General features: G+C 45.1%; 1 protein-coding gene across 1 annotated transcript in view; it reads right to left on the bottom strand.

The window, feature by feature from the left end:
* Nucleotides 1-12,710, bottom strand: part of l3mbtl4 (L3MBTL histone methyl-lysine binding protein 4) — a 77,194-nt gene that overhangs the window by 17,735 nt on the left and 46,749 nt on the right. The gene's annotated exons all lie outside the window — the stretch shown is intronic.

Genomic DNA, 12,710 nt, shown 5'->3' with positions numbered 1-12,710 from the left:
GAGTGCAGACGTTGCTGTGTTAATACGCTCTGTAGGTTCCTGTGGTATTCATGTGAATGCCCACAGTGCGGCGATGTGTTGTGTCCCCCGTGATGACATCGGGACTGTGGATCGGGTTGTCACACGCTCCCGTCCGTTCGTATGTCGCACGCTTTATGCCCCACACCACTGGGACACTGTTTGAAGAAACCTTGGGTGAAGGATGCGTCTTGTCATACAGATGGCCCTCTGTGGCTCCTCTGTGGCTGCTCTGTGGCTCCTGTGTGGCTGTTCTGTGGCTCCTGTGTGGCTGCTCTGGCGTCAGAGCCATAGAAAGCGACCCTGGAGCAATTAGGGGTTCAGTGCCTCGCTCAAGGACACTTTGACACGTGGCCAGCCGGGGTTCGAACCGCCAAGCTGCCGACATTGCGATCATTAGACGCCGGCTCTACCAGCTGAGCCATAGCCGCCCCATCTATAATAGGATTCATCGTGTGACGGTGCGGTTAAAGTGATTGGTTGTTATCATGAAGAAGAAAAAACGGTCATAATAGGCTGCAAAGAGGACAGCGCAAAGTGACTGTTTTCAGATAATACTGTCAAATCCTTGGAAATGAAGCAAAAAAAGAGCTACGAGCTCCTTCAAACCTCTTCGAAGCTGTGAGAAGCAATGATAATGATAATGAATCAAATAAGCACTAACTGTTCTGGGTACTTTGGAGTCATATGTTTGAATAATTGTCACTGATTCACACAAGGAGGGGAGTAGTGGGCAACATGTTTACTGTACACTTGTTTTGTAATGTATTTTGTTTGATGTCACGTATGATCCTGTGTCATCGTTTAAGTGGAGCTGAAGAATTTCCCATCTTCAGTTCTGTTCCATTCTTTCACTACAGCCCGTGCATTGACAAAGCAATCTCTTCCTCACGTGCTAGCCTCAAGCTAACCGAAGCTAATCTCCTTACGGTAAGTTCACTCTTCGACGTGGAACAAATCGATACATCACTGATGGTTTCACACTGGAAAATGCTACTTAACCATCCATCCATTTTCCTCTCCACCGCATGGTTGTGGCCACAAGGTATCGACGGCAACGCAAACAGAAACCATGACGATTAAGAGCTTCTTCACATGTTGGGTTACAGCCGCAGCCATGACCTAGCACTGTGTATGACAGATATCATTACTCTGTGGTTAGTGCTAGATGTTACTGGATGTGTATGACAGAGATCATTACTGTGTGGTTAGTGCTAGATGTTACTGGATGTGGATGTCTCGGAGGGTGTCGCCTCAACCGTGGTAGGCTAAGTGAGACGGACGCCTGTGGATATTACAGATCAATTAAGTTTGTAATAAATAATTGTCATTAAATATGAATTAGCCTGCTTTGAGGAGAACTGTATGGAAGGCTGCCGGCTGGTGGCGTAACAGAGTCTGAACATAATGGGCTAATTTAACAATAATAATAATAATAATAATAATAATAATAATAATACATTACATGTGTATAGTCCTAGCGCTTTCTCATGGACTCAAAGCACTTAACATGTCAACAATATGGATAAAAGCTAGTCCAGATCACACTGACTTACATGGTTTATAAATACCAGCGGCATTCTGAGTGAGCTATGGAAACGGACGGGTTGAAGAGTATTGCGTGACTGCTCTGCTCTCGATGTGCCTATTCAGAACCCCTAATAGCCACACGAGACAGAGATAGAGAGAGAGAGAGAACTTGCCCAAGCATTCAGAGTCCCTAGAGAGAAGCAACCTTTCCATTTCCTCCCATTCAACAGCTTTATAATGGAGGTAGTCGCTCTATGAGTAAGTAGAGGGCTGCAAGGGGATTCTCCTGGATGCACAGTGTACAGGTTTTTTGTCCTTGCCTGCTTGCGTGTTCTGTCACCATGTGGTTTTAAATGTCCATCTCAGTTGTTGCTTTATCTTCTTTGCTCTCTGTGAAGCGCATTGGGTCACATCTTTGTGAGAAATGCGCTATACAAACAAAACATGATTTGATTTGATTTGATAATGCCATAGTTATGTAAGGATGGCCATGAGCCTTAATACTGAATACATATACAACACCTGACTATGCCCCACACTGCAGATCATGCATCCTACTGTAAAACACATGCTCTTTTCAAGAATAAGCCCATTGCTGTTTGCCAGTCCTGTGAATGACAGGATAACAGAATAATAGTCTAGTGTTTCCATCCATGAGCACACAGGCTCCAGTACCACAGCAGCTCTGATCGACCTCCATCTCTGCTCCTCTCTCCCAGACTGGCCCAGATCATACAGTCCTGATCTGATCTGCGGTTAGAGTCAACTGAAGGGAACACACTGCTTCCTGCCCGTGACTTCAGCTGCTTTCCATCAACGTTTCTGTCACTGTGTTGTCCCACTGGGAAAGAAATAGCCTACCACACTATTGTAAGTACTGAGTAAAAAGTATGTGGCTTGTGGATAATGGGGCATGTGTGGCCATTGTGTGGCACTTACAGTCAATCCATAGTAATACCAACACTGTCGTTTGAAGTGCTAGTCTGCTGTGTTCATAGTGCAATATTGTCACTCAGCATTAAATAAGCCGTCGGAACGACACCACTGACTAAAAAGGTCGCTAAAACCACCACTATATAATCCAGATCTGCATTCTGGCCTACTAGAAGAGACAAAGAATTACTAAATGGACTGCACTTATATAGCGCCTTATTCCAAAGCGCTTTACAATGGCCTCTCATTCACCCATTCACACACTAATGGTGGCAAGCTACCATGCAAGGCGCCGGCTCGCTCATCGGGAGCAATTTGGGGTTCAGTGTCTTGCCCAAGGACACCTCGACACATGGCCAGCCGGGGATCGAACCGCAGACCTTGCGATCATTAGACGCCGGCTCTACATACTGAGTCCCAGTCGCCCAGGCTCACTGTCACCTCGGCTAATGCCTTTCTCCTGTCTTCCTCTTTAAATAAGAATCTAAATGACCCAACAATGAATAAGACATGATAGAAGTGGAGGGAGGATCCCTTTGAAGCTCAATATCTGCTGAGGAACATGACACGGCATCGCCAGGAAGAATTTAAAGTTCTCTTAGTGAGTTACATGTCACAGTCTTTTAGGGAGAATAGGCCATCTCATAAAAAACATACAAAACACACATACAAAATTATACATTGCATTAGCATTCTTTCAACCGTTATGACCAACAATAGCAACAATAGCAACAGCAGGAACAGCAGCACCGTACAGTAGCTACTGACTGAATAATAACTACCTCATTTCCTGCAGAAATGAGCAAATTCAGCTCTTTTACTTTGGGTTTGGGTCGCCCACAAGGAGAGGCCCTGCCTGATAACAGAACCAGAATAAATAAAACAAGAGATCTGCTATGACTCATCGCTGAGGTGAGCATTGTCTGGTGTGCGTGCGTGCGTGCGTGTGTTCGGATAGGACCTCTGGGACAGTGTGACCCTGTGTGTGTGTGTGTGTGTGTGTGTGTGTTTCTCTGGGGACCGGCTTAGACGAGTGTGTGACGTGACGGTGCCCTGTTGCCCTCTGTGGGCACGCAAGACGCTCAGCTGAGCGCTCGGTCTCAGGGGAGAGTCGTGTCATGGAATACACACTCTCTAGCCCTGGGGGAGGCAGTCCAGCCAGGCTGTGTGTGTGCGTGTGCATGCGTTTGTGTGTGCGCGTGTGTGTGTGTGTGTGCGTGTAGAGGCAGTGACATCCCAGGTAAGCGACTGCTACTGTACCACCACGATCAGGCACAGAGAGGCCCCGGATATGATCGCCATGGCAACGGTCACAATGTATTACCTGGGCGCCTATGATAGGCTGGCGCACTGTCAGACAGTGTTTGACATGGCTTGCTAACATCCTCAGGTGATGTGAACGTGTTGCGCTGTTAGCCTGAGTGGTACTAACACAGACTAATGCTGCTGAGGGTAACAAGGGCCGCTGGGAATCAAACAGTAACAGCTGTCATGTTAAGCAGAGCACATAAATAACTGTTATCCTGAATGCTAACATACGGCAGCCGCGTACAACAAGATTATTATGACAAGAGTGTGTAACGGGGGAGGCCGGTGGAGGTGGAAATCAGAGTGCGCGGGCTCGTTATAATGCATGGAATGGAATGAGGAACGGCATGTAAACACATGTTTGAATCCACCGATGCAGAAGTGTGTGAGGGAAATTGATGGAAAATTGATGGAAAAGAATAAGCATCCGCACACTCAAAACTGTGCAGAAATCGATGTATTTATTGCGCAAGCTTTCGGCCTTTCATAGACCTTCTTCAGGCATACCTGTACACCTGTACACCTGTACACCTGTACACCTGTACACCTGTACACCCGGATGCTGCTTCTTTTCTATTCCATTTGATACTCTTCAGCTCCAGCACCTCAGCTAAATACGATTACGGATGAGCGGAGGTATTTTCACTATTCTGATTTACATTTCAGAAGCAAAAGCTCACAACAAACAGTGCTGCTGGAGAATCAATGATGCATAAAGTAAAGAAGACGCTCTCTCTCTCCTCCTCAACTACACCTCCTCTGCATCAGCTGCTAAAGCATCTTACTACCATTCCAAAATTCAATCCCCTGACTCAAAGAAACTGTCCTCCACATTCTCCTCACTCCTCAACCCACCTCCTCCCCTGTCTGCGGATGACTTTGGCACATACTTTGAAAAGAAGGTTGATGACATTGGCAGCTCTTTCTCTCTACCTCTCACCAACACTGCTACCACTCCTCCCAAACCCGCTGCGCTACACTCTGTATCTGCTTTATCAGCTCTTTCCCCCCCCCTCCCCTTAGAATATTCTAAAACTGGTCACATCCAAGCAGGCAGCCACCTGCCCCTTCAATCCTATCCTCTTCCGCTTTCTCCAATCCATTTCCAAAGACCTCCTTCCTTCTCTTACAACCATAATCAATTCCTCTCTATCCACACGATCTGTCCCAGCTGCCTTTAAGACAGCCAGAGTCAAGCCTCTTCTCAAGAAACCAACTCTTGACCTGTCTGCTGTCCAGAACTACAGATCGCATCCCTTCTCTTGACGTGGAGAGGATAGCAAGGGCTCCGTCCTAGGCCTCTTCCTGTTCTCCCTCGGTAATATCCTCACATGGTTTGTCCCATCACTGCTACACAGACGACACTCAACTTTTTCTCCCCCGCTGACTTCCCCCCCCCCCCCCCACTGACTCACAGGTGGTGACACGTGTCTCTACATGTATTTTCTGCTTGGATGTCAGCCCACCACCTCGAGCTCAACTTTAACAAGACAGAGCTGCTCTTCCTCTCTGGGGAAGCATGCCCTCTCTCCAAGACTTCTCCATTACAGCAGAGAACTCACCTAGACAGCCAAGAATCTAGGGGTGATTCCTTGACAACCACTTATCCTGTGCGGCGAACATCGCAGCGACAGCACTACTCCTGTAGATTATTCCTCTACATCAGAAGGATACGTCCATTCCTCACAAGAGAGAGCTGCACTCTTGATCTCCCGTCTTGACTACTGCAACACACTCTTGACCGGGCTCCATGCCTCCACCGTCAGACCTCCGCAGCTCATCCAGAATGCTGCTGCCTGTCTGGTGTTCCATCTCTCCAAGTTCTCCCATGTCATCCCCCTCCTTCGCACTCTTCACAGCTCGCATCAGATTCAAGACCCTGGTGCTCACGTACTGGGCGGCAAAGGGAACAGCCCCTCCCTACTTGCAAGCAATGGTCAGCCCCCAACCCCCTGCCCAATCACTCCGCTCTTCCACCTCTGTCTGCCTGGCACCCTGCTGGTGGAACAAGCTTCCTACTGCTGTCAGGACCGCAGCGTTACTGCAGAGGCTACATCTTAACTAAAGACCTCTTCAGCCCCACTGACCCCCTGAACAGTTTCTCTACTGTACATAAATTAATATTTAAGAAAGCTTCTACCATTGCGGCCCCTGGTCCTAGCATAGATTTATTTTTCGTATAATGACTGATGGATAGATGATTCACTTACTTAGACAAAGCGTATTTGTATTTTAAATACACATCATGTATATGTTGTAAGTCACTTGGGATAAAGGCGTCTTTAAAATGCCAAAAATGTAAATGTAAGAAACAGTGTACCCTTCCAACTACCGGATGTCCTCAAAACTGGGTTCTCAAAGAGAGCCACGCTTTAACTCAATAAGCTGGTCCCAGCCAAGACCCTTCTTTACAACAGCACAGAGGATGGCTGGATGAATAGGGACCAGGCCCCTGTCCAGGACTGGATAGGATAGGTAAAGAGGAAATATGGACTCTCTTCTCGATCCCTTCTCCAGCCCCCCCCCCCCCCCCCCCACCCCCCCAAAATCCAACCCTCTCTCTGTGGGCATCCGGACAGAGGTCCAGTCATCTCTCCAGAGCTGCCAGTGAGGAGGGGCTGCCTGCTGGGCCTGAAGCCAGGACAGAGCCCAGGAGACTGGGGAGTGTCTCTCACAGGGCCAGCCGTGTGGGGGATGGATAGAGGAGCCGAGCTCTGAAATGTACGACCCTGCCAACAAACCACCCTCTAACCCTTAAATCATACTCCACGCTTGTGAAGATCTAAAGGAATCTCCGGGGTATATGCAAAGACAGTTGTAGCTCTGCTTCGCAGGCGGACTTGAAGACAGGTTGATTATTAAACTGGTTTGGAAATAAATAATAATGCCGTCATGGTCATGAGCTTGGTCGACAGTTGAGTCTCCCACAGTAATCATGTTTCCAAACCAGTTTAACTCACCAACTGCCAAAGAATTCCGGAACACTCACCCACCTACAGTAGAGTGTATGTGGTATTTACCTAGCAACAATACTTTGATTGGCTACTAAATGTAGCATCATCATTCATGCGTTTTTGGTGAATATAGTCACTTGGTGCTCTAGAATGCTGGAAATTTGGGCGACTTTATTTACCCTCTGCCCTGAATGAGTGGGAACGATGGGACCTTTCGTTGCCAAACCCACATCCATCAAGGCTACAGAAATATCTCTATCTATCAGTGTGGGAAAGACACATCACGTGCACGTACACCCACACACACCCACACACACACACACACAAATAGCTAAGTTGCCCCCAAAAATATTAATAATAATAATAATAATAATAATAATAATAATAATAATAATGTCATACTGACATTACCCTCTCAACTAGCCCTGCTGCTTTACTGCTATTCTATCTGCTATTCTATAAATACTGCTAGTATTTTAGGGTGCATATTAACAACTTGCCGGGGACTACAGCTGGAAATTAGCCATGTTTGCAAAAGCTGCTCCGTTTACTGTTACTGTTACTGTTTTACTGCTATTAATTAATGGGGGACTGTCCACGAAACTATAAACTAAACTAAACTAAACACTATCTATAGTGTTGGGTTATTACTTGGTGCTGTGTTTGAACTCCTTCAGAGAACGTCTGTTCTTTCTGTCTCGGCTCAGCTGCCTCCTCTGGGATATAACGCTGCAGGACTGCACTCACGCTCCTGAGTCAATATGGATTTCTGGGCAACATTGATTACTTCAGAATGCGGTCACAGCACACACTTCCAGACGAGTCTTGAGTGAAAACGCATCGTCATGTTTCCATGTTCCCAGCCGCTCTCATTGATTCTTTGAGTCTTTGTCGCCGCCTCGGTCCTGTCAGAAAATCATCAAACGACTACCACAAAAAACACACAAACTGTCCCCATTCTGTTTATTTACATACAGTACCCTGCGGAAGACAATGAAGCATTTTTTCCTCTTTTGGCTTCACACTCCTTTTTTTTTTTAGCAAACAATTACTATGAGTTTAAAGTAGAGATTGCTAGTTGTATTCGATGGTGTTTTTGTACATATTGAAGGTGTTTCTCGTTAGTTATAAGTGTGGTCCATCACATTGTTTGTGCAGGCATAAGAGAGATGCCAATCTGTAGTATTGATTCTCGGCTTTGGATTTGCCTTTGGAATTTTCTCATGTCAACATGAAGACCAAAGAAGTGTCAAAGAAAGTCATCATTAGGCTGAAAAATAAAGCATAGCCAAAACCTTAGGCTTTGTTTGAAACATCATTAAAAAAGAAACAAATGCACTGGTGAGCTCAGCAATGATCTCTACGTGTGAACGGGCTGGTCGGCCAACAAAGACTTCCACAGCGGATGACCAACGATTGCTCACCATAATTAAGAAGAAAAAAACAACAACACTGTCCCACAGATCAGGAACACTCTCCATGAGGTAGGCGTGAATGTGTCAGAGAATACCATCCACAGAATACATCACCAGCCAAACAGACGCTTCACTGCAAGGGAAACAAACCACTAGTTATCCTCAAAAAGGATGGCCGGGTTACAGTTTGTTAAAAAAGTACCTCAGAAGCCTGCAGAGGTCTGACAAAAAGGCAGCAGCAGAATGTAATGTAATGGACAGTCTGGACGGATTGATGGCAGCTGCTGGATTGAAAAATCAGGTGTAGTGCTGAGGCACAAATGTGTACATTTCAAGCCTGCAAACTGCGACACTTTAAATGAATGTGCAATAACACTATGTGCAATGTGACAACCCTAGGGTACATAAGGTTGCAGAGAAATAGGAAATGTTAGAATAGGTATAGCATAGCATAGAGTACAGCACAGTGTTTTATTTGTATAGTATAGTATAGTGGATAGTGTACATAGCCTTTATTTATGTAAACCAGCTCCTTTCCCTTCTTGTTTTTTTTTTCTTGTTTTTTTCTTCCTAGCACCAGGGGAGCCCCCCCCTCCCAAATGTCGTTGTTTGGTACCTGTACTATATCAATGACAATAAAGACCATTCATTCATTCATTCATTCATTCATTCATTCATATTCTGACCTGCAGGAACATCTGGTCTGCTCGAGAGCAAGCAAGTGCCTCCAAATTAATTGGACGCCGCTACTTCATAGTAAAAACAATGACGCAATATTGCCATAGCAACTAGGGAGTTTCTCAGGGTCAAAAAGTGGAAAGGTCTTCTTGACTGGCCAATCTGACTGAAGTCAGAATCTTCAGATTTAAATCCCATTGAACATGCATTTCCTGATGATGAGAACATGTGAAGATGGCTGCAGTGCGGTACGGGCCTAGCAGAGCGTCATCACCAGAGAAGATACCCAGCGTCTGGTGGGGTACAATGGGCCGCACACTTCAGGCACTTATTAGCCTCCATACAAAGCATTGTCCACCAAATACTAAACATGAGTGCATCATTTGGAGAATCGTTACTTTAACCTCATAGTAATTGGAGCCTTTTGGAGCCGAAAGAAGAGAAAAATGCTTCACTGTCCCATTATTTATGCTTATATATACAGTACATACACTCACTGAACACTTTATTTATAACACATGTACACCTTCTCATTCATGGAGGTGGTGCAATGATGTGGGGAATGTTTTCTTGGCACACTTTGGACCCGTTAATACTAATCAATCATTGCTTGAATGCCACAGCCTATTTGAGTATTGTTGCTGACCATGTGGATGCCTCCATGGCCACAATGTACCCATCTTCTAATGGCTACTTTCAGCATGATAATGCACCATGTCACAAAGCAAAAGTTGTCTCAAACTGGTTTCATGAACATGACAATGAGGGCCACTGAGCGCATCACCGGATGTAAGCTTCCCTCCATCCAGGATATATACGATGAACGGTGTGTCAGAAAAGCCTGGTGGATCATCAAAGATCCCAGCCATCCCAACCGCAGCCTGTTAGAACCGAGAGTTGCCACCAAGAGACGAGGCCTCTTCCGGAGCCTCAGGGCGAAAACTCAAGAGGCTGAAAAACAGCTACTTCCCCCAGGCGATCACGCTCTTGAACAAGCCCACAGTAGATAATTGACTATCTTCCCCTAGCTCACCCCATGTACACGGACTACAGTAACATTAAGCTCAAGGCCACTTTACTACTGAACTCTCTATTATCACTAGTGGCACCACTAGTGTATCCTGTATTGTCTTACCTGTACTATTGTCACCTTTATCTTGTATTATGCCTATTATTGTGTTACTTACGTCCTGTACTACTGTGACTTTTTATCTTGAATTATGCTTGATTATTATGCCCTATGTCTTGTGCTGCAATGCAATGTCTGGAACCGAAGCCATTACTTTTGTAATGTGACGTAACAATAAACTTGAAACTTGAACTTGAAACTTGAAACACCTTTGGGATGTGGTAGAACAGAGATTCACAGCATGAAAGCTGCAAAAATCTGCCCGAATTGCGTGACGCAATCATGTCATCATGGACCAGAATATCAAAGGTTGTTTCCAACATCTTGGGGAATCAATGCCATGAAGAATTGAGGCTGTTTTGAGAGCAAAGGGACACCCTATCCAGTATTAGTATAGTGTTCCTAATAAAGTGTTTTGTGAATATACACAATATATGGACAAAAGTATTGGGACACCCGAACATCACACCAATAACAATATGTGCTTGTTGAATTTCTCATTCTAAAACCATGGGCATTAATATGGAGTTGGTCCCACCTTTGCTGCTATAACAGCTTCCACTCTTCTGGGAAGACTTTCTACTAAATTTTTGAATATGGTTGCAGGGATTTGCTCCCATTCAGCCACAAGAGCATTAATGAGGTCGGCACTGATCTAAAGGCACTGGAGAGAAGGACTGGCTCGCAGTCGTTGTTCCAATTCATCCCAAAGGTGTTTGATGGGGTTGAGGTCAGAGCTCTGTGTGCAGGCAATCAAGTTCTCCCAGTCACAACTCGGCAAACCATGTCATTATGGACCTCACTTTGTGTATGGGGGCATTGTCATGCTGAAACTGGAAAGGGCCTTCCCCAAACTGTTGCCACAATGTTGGAAGCATACAATTCTCTAGAATCGCATTGTATGCTGTACAGCTCCAGATTTGTCCATATAGTGTGTATATATAGTCATAGATACATATATCTATATACCGGTATATATATATATATATATATATATATATATATATATATATATATATATATATATATACTGTATATATATCTTCAGATATCCTGCACCACTGGGAGCTGAGAATCATGACAGAAATATTTGCCTAATGGCTTAACGTAGGGCTTCCGTGTAAGAAGAGTTCTCGGTGAAAAAAAAACTATTAACTATTCAGCTTAACAAACACGGGCCCTCTCCAGCAGGCAAACAGCACAGGCAGCAGAGAGGACGCCTCCTGTTTGACCAGATAAGCACAGTAGACCTTCCGACCCCATAGCCTGTGTTGTACTCAATGAGAGGAAGGTCACAAAGACCTGTGTTTGATTCTGTGATATTCAGTTTCACAGCTTACATGACAACGGAACACTACAACACAGAGCCTTCACAGGTCTATGATGAGCTCTCCACAACACACAATGATGGAAAAGTCAACTGCTGTGAGGTGAGATACTGCAGGTTATGTCGAACGAGGGCACACTTCTCAGAGTCTATACCAGGACGAGTGGAGCAGTTTAGCAGAAGCTAAACATACATGTTTCAACTTAGAAAATTCCACTAGCTACAGGTTATGTAAATGGACTGACTTATATAGCGCCTTTATCCAAAGTGCTTTACAATGGCCTCTCATTCACTCATTCACACACCAATGGTGGCAAGCTACCATGCAAGGCGCCGGCCCGCTCATTGGGAGCAATTTGGGGTTCAGTGTCTTGCCCAAGGACAACTCGACGCATGGACAGGAGGAGCCGGGGATCGAACCGCCGACCTTGCGATCATTAGATGCCAGCTCTACCTCCTGAGCCACAGCCGCCCCTTATGTCAAAGTAGAGCACACTTCTCTGAAGTATATATACAGGGGTGCACATAACTTTTTGGGGCCAGTGCTCAGAGGAGCACCTAGGGATGCTGCTTGGTGCTCCCCGAGCTCGCGAGTCACGACCCGTCCCACAGGATGGATAAAAAAGGGATACATGGATAACTTATTAGCAAAACGACATTTATTCATAAATAAAGATGAACGAACAAATTATTGTGTGCAAAACAAAATAAACAAATGCAAAATCAAATGACTGCTCTTTAAGCATGAAAGTCTGTCAGACTCCTTTAAACACACTGAAATCAACTGACATCTCTTTAAGCACTACCTGAATGTCTGTTCTTTAAACACACTGAAATAAACGGACATCTCTTTAAGCACTGCTCTGTTCTGTAAACACTGAAATCAACTTTTCAACAAAAAGTTACAGCCTAAGCATTTATTTATGCTACAAGCTTAATCATCATCATCACTGCTCTCTTTACTGCTGTAAGTTATCACTGTCCTCAATTTCAACCATGGTAGAGGATGTTGTAGGCTATCACTTTAAATAGCTCATTATTTTTATTGTGCAACAATGCCTTTTTTTTTCTTTTTCTAATTGAATTCCCAACCATATTCCCTGGGTCAGGGGTCTAGGTGCGATAATGAAGCTGTAAAACAAACGTCTGAACGTTTGAAAGCTTCAGAGAAAAGAAACGTGAAGTCCCTTGGTGTTGTTTTTCCTTTTAGCGACGAGTCGTTCGGGACTGAATGTTCACGTGTCGGCGTGATAACCGTGCAATACACGATACGCGGAATGAAAGTACGAGTTACGATACTTTCCGAATGTTTTCGTGAGGGGAGTCGCCGTGGATGTCGTCGGTCGACTGTTTTGATGGATTACTCGTCGGGCTGAGGGGACGGCAAATAGTTACTTAGTGGGGCTTGCTTCTTGGAC

Source organism: Nansenia antarctica, assembly GCF_963989245.1.
Source record: "Nansenia antarctica genome assembly, chromosome: 13".
In the NCBI taxonomy this organism is placed as follows: Eukaryota; Metazoa; Chordata; class Actinopteri; order Argentiniformes; family Microstomatidae; genus Nansenia; species Nansenia antarctica.
The sequence above is the reverse complement of the archived record's forward strand: the minus strand, read 5'-3'. Positions and strand labels throughout refer to the sequence as shown.